At 44.7% G+C, this 14165-nt stretch overlaps 1 protein-coding gene across 2 annotated transcripts in view; it reads left to right on the top strand.

Moving 5' to 3' along the window:
* The window catches only part of TCF20 (transcription factor 20), a 131135-nt gene that overhangs the window by 701 nt on the left and 116269 nt on the right, over positions 1 to 14165 (top strand). Inside the window, exon 2 of one of the 2 annotated variants that reach the window (XM_041481434.1) lies at positions 10936 to 11046. The exons of the other annotated variant lie outside the window; for it this stretch is intronic. The gene's annotated coding sequence lies outside the window, so the exon portion shown is untranslated. The remainder of the gene's footprint in view (positions 1 to 10935; positions 11047 to 14165) is intronic. 2 annotated transcript variants of the gene reach the window in all.

The raw sequence follows: 14165 nt of genomic DNA, 5'->3' as shown, positions 1-14165 counted from the left end.
TGGCTGGAAGTTGTTGACAGCGGCGGGCGCGCACGTGTGCCACACGCTCCTGGAGCCGCCGAGGTTTAGGGCTGGAAGCTCCCGCTGGGAGCCCGGGCAGCCGCACCGCCGGGGGAAAAATACCCAGCAAGGCTGGCGGCTGAAGCCTCTGCTTGTTTGGGAAGCCTTCTACCCGGCTGGTGGGGCGTGAAGGGCTCCCGGGGGCATAGATGTCAGGGAGAGTTTGTGGGTGGGTGAAGGCGGTCCTGGGGATGTTTGCAAGGGGTGCAGGAGGGGCTTGCAGGGAGCTGGCACGGGTGATGGGAATGAGGAGCTGTGGACAGCCTGGGCAGGGTTCTTGGCCCCTCTATTGTGTGTGTGGTTCAGTGTGATGCTGCTGAAGGGAACAGTCTGAGGCATGGTGTGGGGGTTTTTTGTCTGGTTTTGGTTGTTGTTTAAGTGGGGTTTTTTTTTGTTGTTGTTGTGGGTTTTGTTGTTGTTGGTTTTTAAAAAGAATTATTTTTGGCTTGTGACCCAGTATGCTGTGATATGAAAGTAATCTCTCCTGGGCATGGTTAGCATCTTCCTTCATATGCCAAGTGACCACTGGCTTGAGTTTTAATGGTGGCGTCCCTTAAACCCCGGTTCTGTCCAACTGGGAGTGACCCTGGGAAGGAGTCTTCATCTGTGTGGTTCTCTTGGCTTGTGTGGATGAAGAAGAAAAGGCAGCTCCCTTTCAAAGGGAGATGCTTGGCCAGCCTTTATAATTGTGTTAAATCTCTTCAAGTCAAAATTAAAAGTAAGTAGAACTACGAAGGGAGGAGACTGAAGCCACCTGTTGCCCTCTATGTGCCATTTGCCGGTCAGGGCAGAAACAGTTTCTGGCAAAGCCATCTGTGTTTGGGTGGTATCGCAGTACTGTGGTTCAAGCAGTAGGAAACTGTTGACATGCCAGGGAATGTGCTGGGCAGTGAGGAAACCAAGGGTGTGTAGCATCTTCCAGCGCAGCTGATGTGTCCTGAGGTGTTTCACAGCTCCTCTGCTGCAGGGTTTGGAAAGAAGTGGGGTGCATGAGCAAAGAAGTTGGGCAGATACTGCTGTTAGCCTTGACTGTTCAAAAACTGTGAATTAGGCCACATGTGCTGCCCCCACCCTAGCATTTTTAAGGAATTGGTGTCCTTCAGGGTGAACCAGATTTGCAAGTTTATCCTTATCTTCATGCAGACTTGGACCTGGAGTTTATTTTTAATGGAAGCCAAACATCTTAAGCAGTGGTGACTTTAACTAAAGCAGCAAATGATCTAAAACTGGACAAAACTGTGAAAACAGAGAATACTAATTTTAATTGTGCATTTTTCCACAACTTTTTTTCCCAAGATTTCTGTCCCAGCTCTCCTCACTTTGTGGGTGTTTCTTGGTCATGGTGGAAAACAGAGGGTAACTTGTCAATAGCTGGCTCAAGTTGGGCTGCTGAGGATTGAGAATGTGACTGGTTTTTCATGTAACCAACTAGCTGTGTCACAAAGGTCTGACCTGAGACCCTGAGAGTTTGTTTCATGTGGATCCTTAACTGCTGTGGAAGACCAAATGATTGTGGCTGACAACTTGTGTCTTCATGGAACAGGAGAAAAGGTTGGCTTTTTCTTTAGTGTGGATGGGAGGTTTGAAGTGAAAGTTAGTTCATCTGTCCCTTCCCTTTAAAAGAATGTACAGCACATTTTTGAAACTGAGTCATCAGGTACAGTTTATTTCAAGTATTTTAAGCTGTTATGAATTTGATGCACTTTGGCCACATGCTTACTGGAAGTTGTTAGACAGTCTTGCTCAGATTTGCCCTGGCTGGGCTCAAAAAGGTGATGAGGGGGTTTCCTTGCTGCAGCCCTTTTAGATCTGAGCAGAGCAGAAGTATCTTAAAAGGGGTGGAATATTTTGATGTCTTGTGCTCCAGACAAACTGGGAAGGGAGCATGCAAGGCTCTTGTCCACCAGCCAAGCGTGGATGTGCAGTCAGCCTCCCACTGATGAAGCAGAGTTACTTTTTGACTCTTTCTGAGCTGTGCTTCTTGAGAGGTGTAGAACAGGATTGGTGTGTGGAGGGCAAATTCCCTCCAAAGTCACTTTGTCATGGGAGTCATAACAAGGATGCACAGATTCAGGAATGATTGTTAGTGTCTGATGACCTGCCCAGGATTGTGTGATGACACTGAGTAATAGAGAAAAGGTTTTATGTCCCATAAACTTGGTTCTAGCTTCAGGGTAAACTGCAAGGCTTTTGAAAATGTCTGAATTTGATGACTGTCTGGTAAATGCAAATAGGTGCAAGCATTAGTTGCTTGAAACAAGTCTTTAAAAATAAGAACAGACACAGATGCAGACTATAGGTAGGAAAGTGAAAGAAGAGCTAATTGCTATTTTTCAGTGTATTTTTCAAGTCACGTTTAATCCTGCGTATATGATTCTGTGGGTGACCCAGCAGCTCCAGCAGTTTATTCATTTATTTAAAACGGCTTTGTAGTTCACCTTGAAAACCACTTCCTGCCATATGGCTATATTATTTCCCTATGCCACATTTTTTGCTAATTATCAAGACCATTTGCTTTAAAATAGGTGTTTTTAATTTCACAGCCTTGTCTGCCTCTCCTGCTTGATCCTGCCCTGGAGTCAAGAGGCCGTGTCTGTTCATTCTCCATGGCAACAGGCTGTGATTTACTTATTTCAATTTAATTAAAAAGCAGATATCAAATTCTAGGCATTTTATATGTTTCTTGTATTGGAAATATATCAGTGGATCAGTCTCCACAAAGGATCTACCAGTCTCAAAAGCAAAATTCTTGACCTAAGCCACTGGCTTCTTTCTCAGTCCACCCCTTTGGAAGAGTTTAGGAGAGGGGGGAGTGCTGTAACCTGTCCTCAGGTGAAGGAATTTGTATGCAGGCTAGAAATGAAGGCCTAAGTCCTAAATTAGGTTTTCTGGCTCTGTGATTGTACAAATACTAATTTGTGTTAGTCAGGGGTAAGGAAACATGGGCAATGACAGGCAGTTGCTGGCTAAAGAGGGGTTTTAGGGTCAAGAAAGGACCTTGGGGGTGGATGGGGGAGCATGGTGAATTTACTAACCTACAGGTGTTAGGTTTGGTAGAAAATGGATGGAGTGGAAGCAGTGTAATTAACTGCCGAAATTAACACTCCTTTTTGCCTTCAATACCAGCACACCAATTCTTAATAGGATTATTTTCCCTTGAAGGGCCTGTTGAGATGACTCAGCCTTTGGAGTACCTGCATGCCAGTGGTGGTTGCTTCCTAGGAGAAGCTGTGCCTGCTGGATTGTATAACTAGACTGAGGTGCTATTTCTGAGCTCTGATAATGTGTGGAAGAAGACAAGTTGGCTGTGCATTTTTATGAAGCCTAAAGGAGCAGTTATCATCAGAAGAGTGCCTGCACAAAACTGCACCTTTGGATTTTTTTCTTCCCCCTCTAGTGTTGCTACTCCCAGTGCTTTTTCACAGTCACGTCTGGCAGCTATAACAACTGATGCTGCTTCTTGCTGCTCCTAGCCCTGCCAAAGCCCATGAGGCTGTGTCAGATAACACTGGACTCTCTCCTGGCTTGCTTATCTGTATTGATTAAAATTACGTCCAGAGTTTCTAGCTGCAGATTCCTGGTGACCAGCTGGGAAGAGAGCCTCTTTGAGTCCCGAGGTGAGCAGTTGAGCAATGTTTACTAGTAAAGCGAGCATGTTTGGTCTGTGAGCGGTGTATCTGAAATCTCATAATGCTGTTCCTAGCAATAACAGAATAAACCCAAGCAAAACCTCAAAGCAAGCCTTTGTTTGTTACTGTGTTTAAGCAGATGCATTCAAAGAATTTATATCCAACTGGCAACATTCTTAATCCTTTATTACTAGTTTTACTAGAGTACCATCATGATCTGTATTCTTTAAGAGTGCATCTGTTCCTCTTGCTTATCCAGCTTTGAAGTAGACCTTGCTGATATTAATTTCTGTATAGCCTGTAACCTCATCTATAAAATGAAGGGAATACTTCATACAGGCAGCTGTGAAGTTACATTTATTGTCTGTAAATTGCTTCTAGTAATTGAGCAGAGGAGGTGGAGAGAAATAAAGACAGTGGAGTTAATATGGACTTTTTTTTTTAATAAAAGAAAAGCATAATTTTTGTTCATCTGATGCAGAAGCTAATGGGAAAAGAAAAATTCACCCTGAAACTAACTGTTAAGTTTATAATGAAAACAGACATTTCTTTAACATAGTGATGAAGGCAGCCATCTTGTTTGATAATAACAAAGTCCAATTTAGAAATGGGGAAAATTATTACTAGAAATCCTGCAGTACCTCTTGTATTTCTGTCTAGTTTGGGTCTGCTCAGTTTTAGTGTTGTTTTTCATCCGCATGGCTGCCTTCATAAGTGCTACTGGTGTGGACACCAGGTAAAACTACAGATAAATAGGTAAAACTGCCTGTTTTAAGAGTATTAGCAAACACCTCTATTGCAGGCTTTTCAGCTAGGCCACTTGTTTTGTGCTGACCAGTATCTTTGTTGGATGAAACTGCAGTTTCATGTGTGTTAGGGTGGATTTTCTTGCTGTGGCTGTCCCAATCTAACCACTTGCTCCTCCTGAGAGAGGTGATCATGCCTTGCTCCTGGCTCTGTGGCCGTATTCCTTGCCTTGTGGATACAGCTTGCTCAGCTTTTGGAAAGCTGACTTACCCAAAACCATAAAAAGTGAATAGTTTTCTCCTGGGACAGAGAGCTGAACCTGTTCACCAGGTTCAGGCTCGTATCAGAGCTGCCGCTAAGGAGGGGCAAGATTTGTTTTGCCAGCAGTGAAAGGTAAGGAATGAAAGAAAGGTGGAAAAGGGTCCCCCCTTTTCTGGCAGCAGTGACCTATTAGCCTGGTTCAGTTGTAATGTGAAGCCTCACCCTCAGCTTTCATTTTCAGATCCCTCCCTTCCCCCCTGCACCTCTTCTGTCCCTCAGATATACTCATGTGCCTCCAGATGCTGACTTCATTCCCAAGCAGTATTTTCAAAAAGGGGAAAAAAGGGAAAAGGTTGAGTTTCACTGTCTCTACAATTGGAGACATACTGTAGTTCCTGAGAGCCCATTGCTGGGAGCCTAAGAATTATTATTATTATTATTATTAGGCTCATGTATTAACAGGCTCAAAAAGTAGTAGCTGTAATCATTCTTTATGAGAGGGCAAAAGGAAACTGCCTGGTGGGATAGCTGTAGGCCAAGTTTGTAAAAGAGCTTCTTCCCCAAACCTGGTGATGGTGGCTGTTTGGACCGAGACCCAGGAGCTGGTGGGGCCAGGTGCTCTGGGGTAAACGACAAGGAGAGGAAACGTCTGGAGAGTTTTATGCATGCCATGCTGAGCCAGGCCTGAAGCTGGGTACTGTGGCACCAGGAGGAAGTTTCTTCTTCTCTGAACTGTGGCTTGCAGTTGTTCCAGGTGCTGCTGCCTAACTAATTTTTGGACACCAGCAGAACTTGGGAAGGCCTTGCAGGACATTGCTGTGGTGTTGTAGAATAGTGCTGTCTTGCTCCAGTGGTGTGATGAAGCTCAGGCTCTGTGGGAACTGGCCAAGGCAAACTTTGCATCTGCTGACTGGCAGGGATGGTGTTTCTGCCTTGGCTTTGCCACTGATGTTTTGGTGTATCTGCTTTAGCCCATGCTGGCTGCGGGGAGGACGTGTGTCCAACAAGACACGTGCCCAAGCATCTGCTTAGCAGGGGCACTGTGCAGGTTGGAGTGTGCATTTGGAGATGAGATGGGGGCATCTGTTGGCCTACAGCTATTGCCTTATGGCTAAAGGAGCAGAAACAGTGCCTGTCTGGTGAGTTGTGTACAGCATGAAGGTGGAGATGATGTCAGTGCAGAGCAGTGTGCAGAGGCAGCAGGATGCAGTGAGCCTGTGCATGTGTGGACTGACCCAGAGGCTGCACTTGGCAGGAGGGGCAGGTTGCAGTTGGTGTGGTACGCAAATTAGAAATGTTTGTGCAGCCATTTTCAAGTCAGGAAAGTCACAGGGAGGGATGAGAGAATTTGCTCCAGCTTTAAGGGTTAGAGATTTGTTTCATGCTGTACTGTAGTTGGGTTGGGTTTTTGAAGCATTTAAACCTAAGTTCTTCTCATTGGTAGCCAAAGACATGGCAAAAGAAAGGTTATTGTAGGGTTGTGTCACGTTGAATGGTAAGATTATACACTGGGTGGCTGTTACAGTGGTTTTGTGTTCCAAGGATGGAGTGAATAAAGGAAAGAATCAGTGCATTGATATTAAATAATGATGCCACTGGATATGGTGAGTACAACGTGTCTTTGTTTTCAAGGCTATGTTTGGGTTTTTTTAAAAACTGACACATTTATAAGCCAGCTGCAATATTTTTTTAAAAGACACATTTGTAAGAGTGGGAGCAATATAGAAAATGCTGGAAGTAATCTCATTGAGAGGTATGGGTTTTTTCCATTCCTTTGCACATGCATGCAGCCTCTGGGGAAGATGTTAGTGAAGGAGCTTGGATAATCGTGGTCTTCTCTGGAGCTGCCATTGTTCTGATTGGTGTAGTGGGTATTAGCTGGGGAATGTGTACAGATGCACGAGCTGATGGGCTGTCTGGGGTTTCATCTCTGCAGTCTCCCTTTTTTTCCACTCCTCCTGGATAGAGATATGTATCCTGGCAGATTTGTCTTCCACCTACCTCTCTTTCTCTTCTCATGTAAATACTTGCCGATTTTTAATTTTTTTTAAAATTGTTGTTCTTCTGGCAAATATTCTACTGTGCTTGTGATGGGTGATTTTTCTCCTCATGATGATGGGTATTCCTGTAAACCAGTCTCTTCCTGGATTTCCTGGATCATTTTGCTGGATTTTCATGCAATCTGCCTTGTCTGGGGGCAGTTTATCTGCTCTTGTGATGGTTGCTCTAATAAAGATCCAGGTATTGTAGCTGACTCCAGCAATGCTCCAGCTGCCCTTTGGAGTGAAGGAATACAGTTAAAAAGCAGCTTTTTTGGAGTCCTGTCTGTCCTCAGACCTGAAATGCTGAGAGCATGTTAAGAGTTCCTGTGTAGGACTGTAGTAATTAAATAGTACTGGAGGGAGAGGGAGTAGCAGAGCATGTGATGGTCATTTCAGATAGATTAACAAAGAGGGGCTATTACAGTGCCAGCAGAAGGCATCCTAATCTGGAGGTTCCTAGCCAGCAAATATTTTAAAAAGCTATTCCAGAGAGTAAGAGGGAAGCCCGAGAGGTCTGTGCTGTAATTAATTGCCCAGATACCACTGGAGGAGCAGTTTGAAGAAAGGAACTCATATGGGAGCTGGGTATAGTGTAGAGGGGGAAATGGGAATTTCCTGACTTTTGTTTGCAAAGATCAAGCGTAGAAGAAATTTTAGACAAAACAGGTGCAAAGAAGGACTAAAATTAATAGGTAATTCCTTTTTTTTTTTTTTTTTGTTTGCATTGCATGCTCCTGGCTGGTGTTACTTGAAGATCAATTGAGGCAGTAGAGAGCATGCTTGAGAACTGGAGACATTAAGCAGAAAGAGAGAGTGAATCTGATTAGCTTTGCTTTTCGAGCATTAAGCAGAAAGACGGGCTGAAATGTGATTGCAAACTGATAATAGCAGCAGGCTCCTGAGGCACCACCACAACCCAGCATATGGGGTGATGGATCTAGCCATGCCATAGAACTGTTTCTTGTAATAGAAGCTGCTTGTTTTTATGTTGTGGTTGCTGTTGTACTTTCTAATTATCCTATTCATCGCTGTCTGCCATTTTGAGCCTGGCCACGTGGGATGGCTCAGCCCCCTGGAATGTGTGCCCTGTGGAGCACTTCTGCCCTGAATAGTAACAGGAGCTCTGGTAGCCAAAGGGTGAGAGGGAAGAGGTGCCAAGGCTTGATTCCTAGCTATTTCCCCCTTATTTCCAAGAATGAGGGAAGTAACAGCTGCTGCTTTTGCCATGATGGAAAAGATGAGTGCTGATGTTGTGTGTAAATCTCCTAACTTCCCTCTGAATGTCCAAGTATTGGGACTTGTTGGGAGAAGGTTTCTAGTGACCTGAAAAAGTGGACATCTATCAGTTCTACTTACAATTAATAAATAGAAGCTGGCCTCGCTACACCAGTCGTTTTTTTGGCACAGTAGCAGAGATCCTGGAGCCACTTCCAGTCTGAGGCCTCTCTTCCACACAAAGCAAATGCAGCAAACAGGCAGAGGCTGGGCTGGTGCAGGCTGGAATTAGAGGTGCTGACAGAGCATCCAACACCCGTGCCTGCTGCTCGGGGTGTTTCTGTCTGTGGTGATCCTTTCCCCAAAACTGCCGGCTTTTCCTTCTTTCCACCCAAGGCTTTCATTGATGGAAAGTCTAAGAAACCATTCCCAAAGCTGATATGGATCGGGGAAATGTAGATAGAATGGGAAGAGCAGACCTCTCCTTAAAATGTCTGAACACAGCACAGAAGCAAGAAGCTCACATGTGTGTGTATATATGTATGTATGTATGTGTATATATATATGTATGTGTGTATGCATTTTAAGGCTAGGAGGGGTGGGTCAGACTAGTGTTTCTATGACCTTTTCTCAGCCAAGGCTTGCCTTTCCTGCGTGCTGTCTCTCCTTGCCTGTCAGGGGACTTCCACTTCCTTCCTGCTGACCTGCAGGGCTGCAGGCAGCTTCCCTACCCTTGTGGCAGCTCCCAGCTCTGGCTCTGAGCCCAAGCTAATAATCCTGACATATTTTACTGCCTTGTGCTCTGCTCCATGCCTTGCTGTAGGGGAGACGGTGTGTGAGGTTGTGGTTTGCATGACTTAAAGCATTGCACTGGCCCTGGGGAAACCCAAACCTCGTAATAAGCACCAGCTGAGCCTCTGGTAGAGCCTGGCTTTGCTCAGCAAGGCCCCTTGCTTCCCTACTTGCAGGTGACCAGCTAGCACAGATGTCATCCAAACACACCTTCCAGTTTGGGTGGAAGTAGGAGGTGTTGATAGCCAGGAAAGGAAAAATTCATCAGGTACCAGAGAAGGGTAATGAACATCTCCTCTCATCACTCTCCCCACGCATCAAAGCACTCTTAAAAAAAATAGAGCACTCATCTTTGACCCCCATTAATGACTGGCTTGGTCTGTGTAAGGGTTTTATGAGTCTGTTGATGCTCCCACAGAGTTTAATTATTTAGAGCATGAGGTGGAGGTTTGTGCTTTCACTGCTGATGGTGCAGGGTTCAGGCCCTCCTGGTGGGCAGGGGGTTGGTTACAAAGGCAGGCTGGCTGGGAATGCAGCCGCTGGCTCTGAGGAGCCTAAGGGAGGCACGAGCTGCAGCTGTGTGGTCCTTGTGTAGGCTGGGCAAAGCAGCGTATCCTTCTCATTGTGTGAGTTCCAAGTGACCTGTCATGTGGAATTCAAGGTCTGTGTCCTTATTATCAGGGCACTTAATGGTCTGGAGGTACCTTAATTGACTACCTGAAGCTGTTGGGTGGACATACTTGTGGCAGATCCTGCTTGATGTGGAGCCTCCCAGTCAGTGCTGGAGGCTTTAGGGGCTGGTGTGAGACTTTGGCAGCAATATCTGATTTATCAGCCCGGGGCTACAGGCCTTTCCTGCTCACTGTAGTAGCAAGCCTTTGCCTGCCTCTTTTCTGTGACCAGCACCTCTTGTTCCCCCCAGATTCTGCTCTACACTCTAGCAACCAGTTTTCTACTGTAAAATCCCATCTTCAACCTGCTGCTTCCTTCCCTTTGCAGTACATCAGCTTGTTCTTGCCTTTTCTGCTTTTCCTCACCCAGCACTTCCCTGCTGGTAATCCTCCTGAGACTTGGGAACACAGAACAGATATAAGGAACAACCAAGGAACAGCAGGGTGTCCAAAGACCTTTGTGCAACTTGTGTTCCCAAACAGGCAGCTGGTCAGCTAGACCAGGAGTATTTTCCTGATGTCCTGCTGACCATTCAGCCAGGTTTCCCCTTCTAGTGGGAAAGTACCAGTCTCCAGGTTCAATTGAATGGGATGTGGGCTAGTCTGATGTGTGGGCTGGTCTGATGTGTCGGCTGGCCAGCTGGAAGGGTCAGATACTCACCTTCTGTCTGCTTCTGGAATGGGTTAATTCCTTTAGAATTGTGCCACCTCTCATGTTTCTGGGTCCTTAGGGCTTGCAGTTCTCATCAGCGCTGAAATGAAACAACAGCGACTGTTTGTTGCAAGACTGTGAGTGGAGGCTTATTTCAGAGCAAATGTGATTAGTATTGGTGGATCTGGGTTTGGCTGATAGCCAAATAAATTTATGGGCAGACTGGGAAGCCTTAGTTGGTGTGGAAGGTTCACATGACATTGCTCGTACCGTACAATATCAATATTGATATACTGAAATGCCTGTGATGGCAGACACCAAGCCAGTGGGTCACCTGGTGCTGCTGCTGAAGGCTGAGATCACTGCGTGTGCTGGGGCTCACTGCTGTGCTCTGCTGCCCTTTCTTACCCCCTGAGCCCAGGGACACTTGAACCTTCTTCCCACATCTGCTCTCCCTCTGTCTCCTCGTACGTGCTTGATCTCCTGTTTTCAGCTGTAGCAGGGGCCTGTGTAGGCTCTTGGTTGCATGCCAATGGGCTTTTCATGCTATCCCTATTTACCCTGGTTTATCTCTTCCCACTCCTTTCCCTATTCCTATTTCATTTCCTTTGGTATGGGACTAATGTTCCAGGTTGTGTTGAGAGACTGGGTTGAGCTGAAATGACAGAAAGAGGGTGGAAGGGAAAAAGGGGCTTTTGCTGGTAGATGTGAGTTTCTGTCATCAACTCAGTCTTCAATCTGTTGATTATTGTGGATCTAGCTAAATCAGCTGGACCTGCTAGACAAACCTGAGGTGCTCTGTGTCCTGTATCCATATTCTACTCTGTTTTTCTGTTTTTCTTTTTTTTCCCCCTGAAAATTAATAGGATTCTACCCATTGATGATCAAAACAACGCCTGGAGTTTTGGAATGGATCAGATGCATCAATCAAATGTTACCACATTGCACCCAAAGAGAGGAATGCCATCCAGCTGGGGGTAGGGTCTGTTTTTTCTTTGTCCCCATCAGTGTCTAGAGTTACTGCAAACCTTTCTGGGTTTTTAAATATGAAAACTTTTAATAGAAAGTACTAGTTTAAAAATTAATGGCTTTATTGTGTGAACATTTGACTGGGTTTTTTTCTTTTTTGTCGGTATGGAGCAAAGTTGTGCCTCTTTATATTCAAAATGTTATTAATAGTGTTGAGGCTTTGCAGGCTTTGGTAAAGAAAACATTTCAGTAACTACTTCAGATATTTTGGGGGGGAAATTTCATGTTTTAAATGAAAAATAAATTATTCTGATTACTAAGAGAGATGAAAATAATTTAACTTTTTTTCCAGAAATGTCAAAGTTCAGGTTATTTGTCCTAGTTCTTGAAATTAATATAAAACAGACTAATACCACTGCATGAACTGTTCACCTTGCAACAAGGGAGAGGAGGGAATATGTCAGGAGGAAGCTGTGTCTCTCTGTGTACTGCCTGTGGTCACGTGGCCACTGTGGCAGCAGGTACTGCCTGAGACCTGGAATGAAACAAAAGCTTGGTGGGAATGTGAATCTGGAGCCTTGCATGGGTGTAAAGCACAGGTTGCACTCCATGAAACAAACTGAAGTGGCGTTTTGGCTCCCCTCCAGTTGGTAGAGCATGGCTCCCCATTGTCTTCTCGCTGGTATGCCACTTGGCTGTTCCAGCAGAGAGGCTGCAGAAACAGAATGTTTACCTGGCTGTCAGAAGTGGGATGGGCTTTCCAGGTCAGGCGTGAGAAGATGTGTGTGTTGGGATTGGTGTCCGGAAGTAATGCTGTTCCAGTGTTGCTCACTTGAAATCTGAAGCTTCTTACGCTTCACGTAAATTTCCTGTTCTTGTTAAAATTGCTTTTGCTTTAAAAATGAAGGGTCTTAAAGCTGAGGGGTTTGACAGAGTGTGCTGCAGTGTGATTCTTTTCTCCTCTGTAAGTTTTCCTGAATGAATGATTTTGAAGTAAAGTAGTATTTCCCTGCAGAGCCTGCCTCTGTTAAGTCTTTAGACTGTTACAGCAACAATGAGACTACTAGTGCAATGTTAATAATTTATGTGTGTTCCTCATTTTGGACCTTTGTCAGTCATTTCAGCCTTGAGAGGCTGGAAGAGAAAAGCATGTATATATAAGTTTTGCTGCTGTTCCCTCTGCATGTGTTCTCAAGGTAGGCAGAGGATTTGGGTCTTCAGAGCATGTCTATCTGGAACCTTTTAGCAATGCTGAATTCACAGGAGTAATACCAGAAAATAGCATAATGGTGTTTCATTTCAGTCGTCTCTGCATAGGGTTGTACTGCTTTTGTTGGACAAGTGTGGCTCAGATGTTTGTGAGCTTTCCTCGGTTGCAGGAGGTGAGTGGAAGGTGAATTTTTTTATGGGTTCCTCCTATGGGATGAACCCCAGCCAGGGTTTTGCTGCATGTCCATAATCAACCCCAAATGCATCTGTGCTGCTGAAGCTGCATGTAGCTTTCTTCAAAACTGGGCTTCATGTCCTTTATTCTCTCCCTTACTCTCTTCTTAAGGGAGGGAGATGGTCAGCTAGTTTGTGTGTTTCCTGAGTAGGTCTTGCTTGAAGGGAGACCAAATGAGAAGGGGTCTTCAGAAACAAGGCTGATGAGAGGATGTCAGCAGAGAACTCAACTGGTTTAAATACAAAGTGTTGCTGAATTCTGTTCTGGAGTTTACTGTTGCAGGTTTGTGCTTGGCATTAGCATTTACCTGAGCACTTTCCAGCTTGGCTGCAGACCAGGTACTTAATCAGATCTTCTTGGAAGCATGGCAGTGTGTTTCAGGGAGCTTTGGAGGGCCAGTGGTGTAGAATGCATGAACTAGTTAAGGTGTTTCAGCAAGCCTGTGTTCTTGCAGGCAGGTACTGAACAGTTTGAGTCAGATTAGTCCACTTAAGTGGTATTTAGTAAGCAGGTAAGTAGTTTGCAGGAAGTTGGAGAGTTTGCTTCCATTTGTTACTTGTGGTCCAAAAGGGCTGATTCACCTCATGCAGTGGGAGATCCACAGGTTTTGTACTGCTGGGTCATGGATGGACAGATGGAAGGAACTGTCGAGGGGAAAGCAATGTTCTGCAAGGAATCTGTATCTTAAGCTTCAAATAGGTTTCTAGAATTGTTTTTGGGGGAAAACTGATTTTTTCCCCCCAGTTTCTTCAAAACTGGATTACATTGTTTCAAATGTAGTTTTTGACTGTGCTGGCTTGGAAGAAAGTTTGGCTCAAAAACGACTCTGTGTGCAGAAGGATCTGCAGAAAGATGAATGGATAAGAAGAAACTTGGTCTTATTGTTTTATGTTGCGCTCACTAAAATAACTTTTCATTTAAGAGTGAGTTTTTCACTATGCTTTGTACCTTTGTATTTCAAACATACTCTTTTCCTGGATTCTCTGTTCTGTTAAATCTTCCTAAGAACTTGTATGTAAAGCTTAAAGGAAAAAACAGGATGCAACTGACTTAAGATTTCTTGATCTAAAATTTTAGTACTTAAATTGAATAACTAAGTGGGTTGGCTGCTGCGGGATGGTTGTAGTTCAGGAAGAAGCTATGATGCCTTGTTGTACTTCAAATGCCTCAGTTGGAGCAATGAGAGTTTTTTTTACTTTTTCTCCTTTTTGGACTGATAAGCCAAGAGCCTTATTCCTGGCTCTGCACTTGTGTGCTTCATCTAGTGTACATATGCATTTGGAACAAAAGACTGCAAAGCAGCACTGGTTTGTTCCGCAAAACAGAGGGAATTGGGAAGCTGAGTTGAAAGATTTTCTTTCCTCTTTTTCCTTTTTTTTTTTTTTGGCCCCCTCTCCCTCCTCTTTACAAGAAGTTACTTTAAATAGGGAGCTGTTCTGCAGGTTGCAACTAGAATTCTATAATAAGATCTCTGTTCGCTTTCCCTACTTTTTCACATGCAAAGTTGTGGCTGTAATTATATGACAGCTGCCCTCTTGGCTGACATGCAGCAGATTGAACTGGGGATCTCCAGAGCTGAAAGTGTGAGCTGCTACTCTCTGAGCTAAAGCTCTGTAGCTGGAGGCTGAAATGATCTATATCCTTCATGACTGAGTGTAGAAGGGAGCTGCAAAAAGCACTTGC

Source organism: Pyrgilauda ruficollis, unplaced genomic scaffold (genome assembly GCF_017590135.1).
Source record: "Pyrgilauda ruficollis isolate IOZ18807 unplaced genomic scaffold, ASM1759013v1 scaffold56, whole genome shotgun sequence".
Classification (NCBI taxonomy): Eukaryota; Metazoa; Chordata; class Aves; order Passeriformes; family Passeridae; genus Pyrgilauda; species Pyrgilauda ruficollis.
The sequence above is the reverse complement of the archived record's forward strand: the minus strand, read 5'-3'. Positions and strand labels throughout refer to the sequence as shown.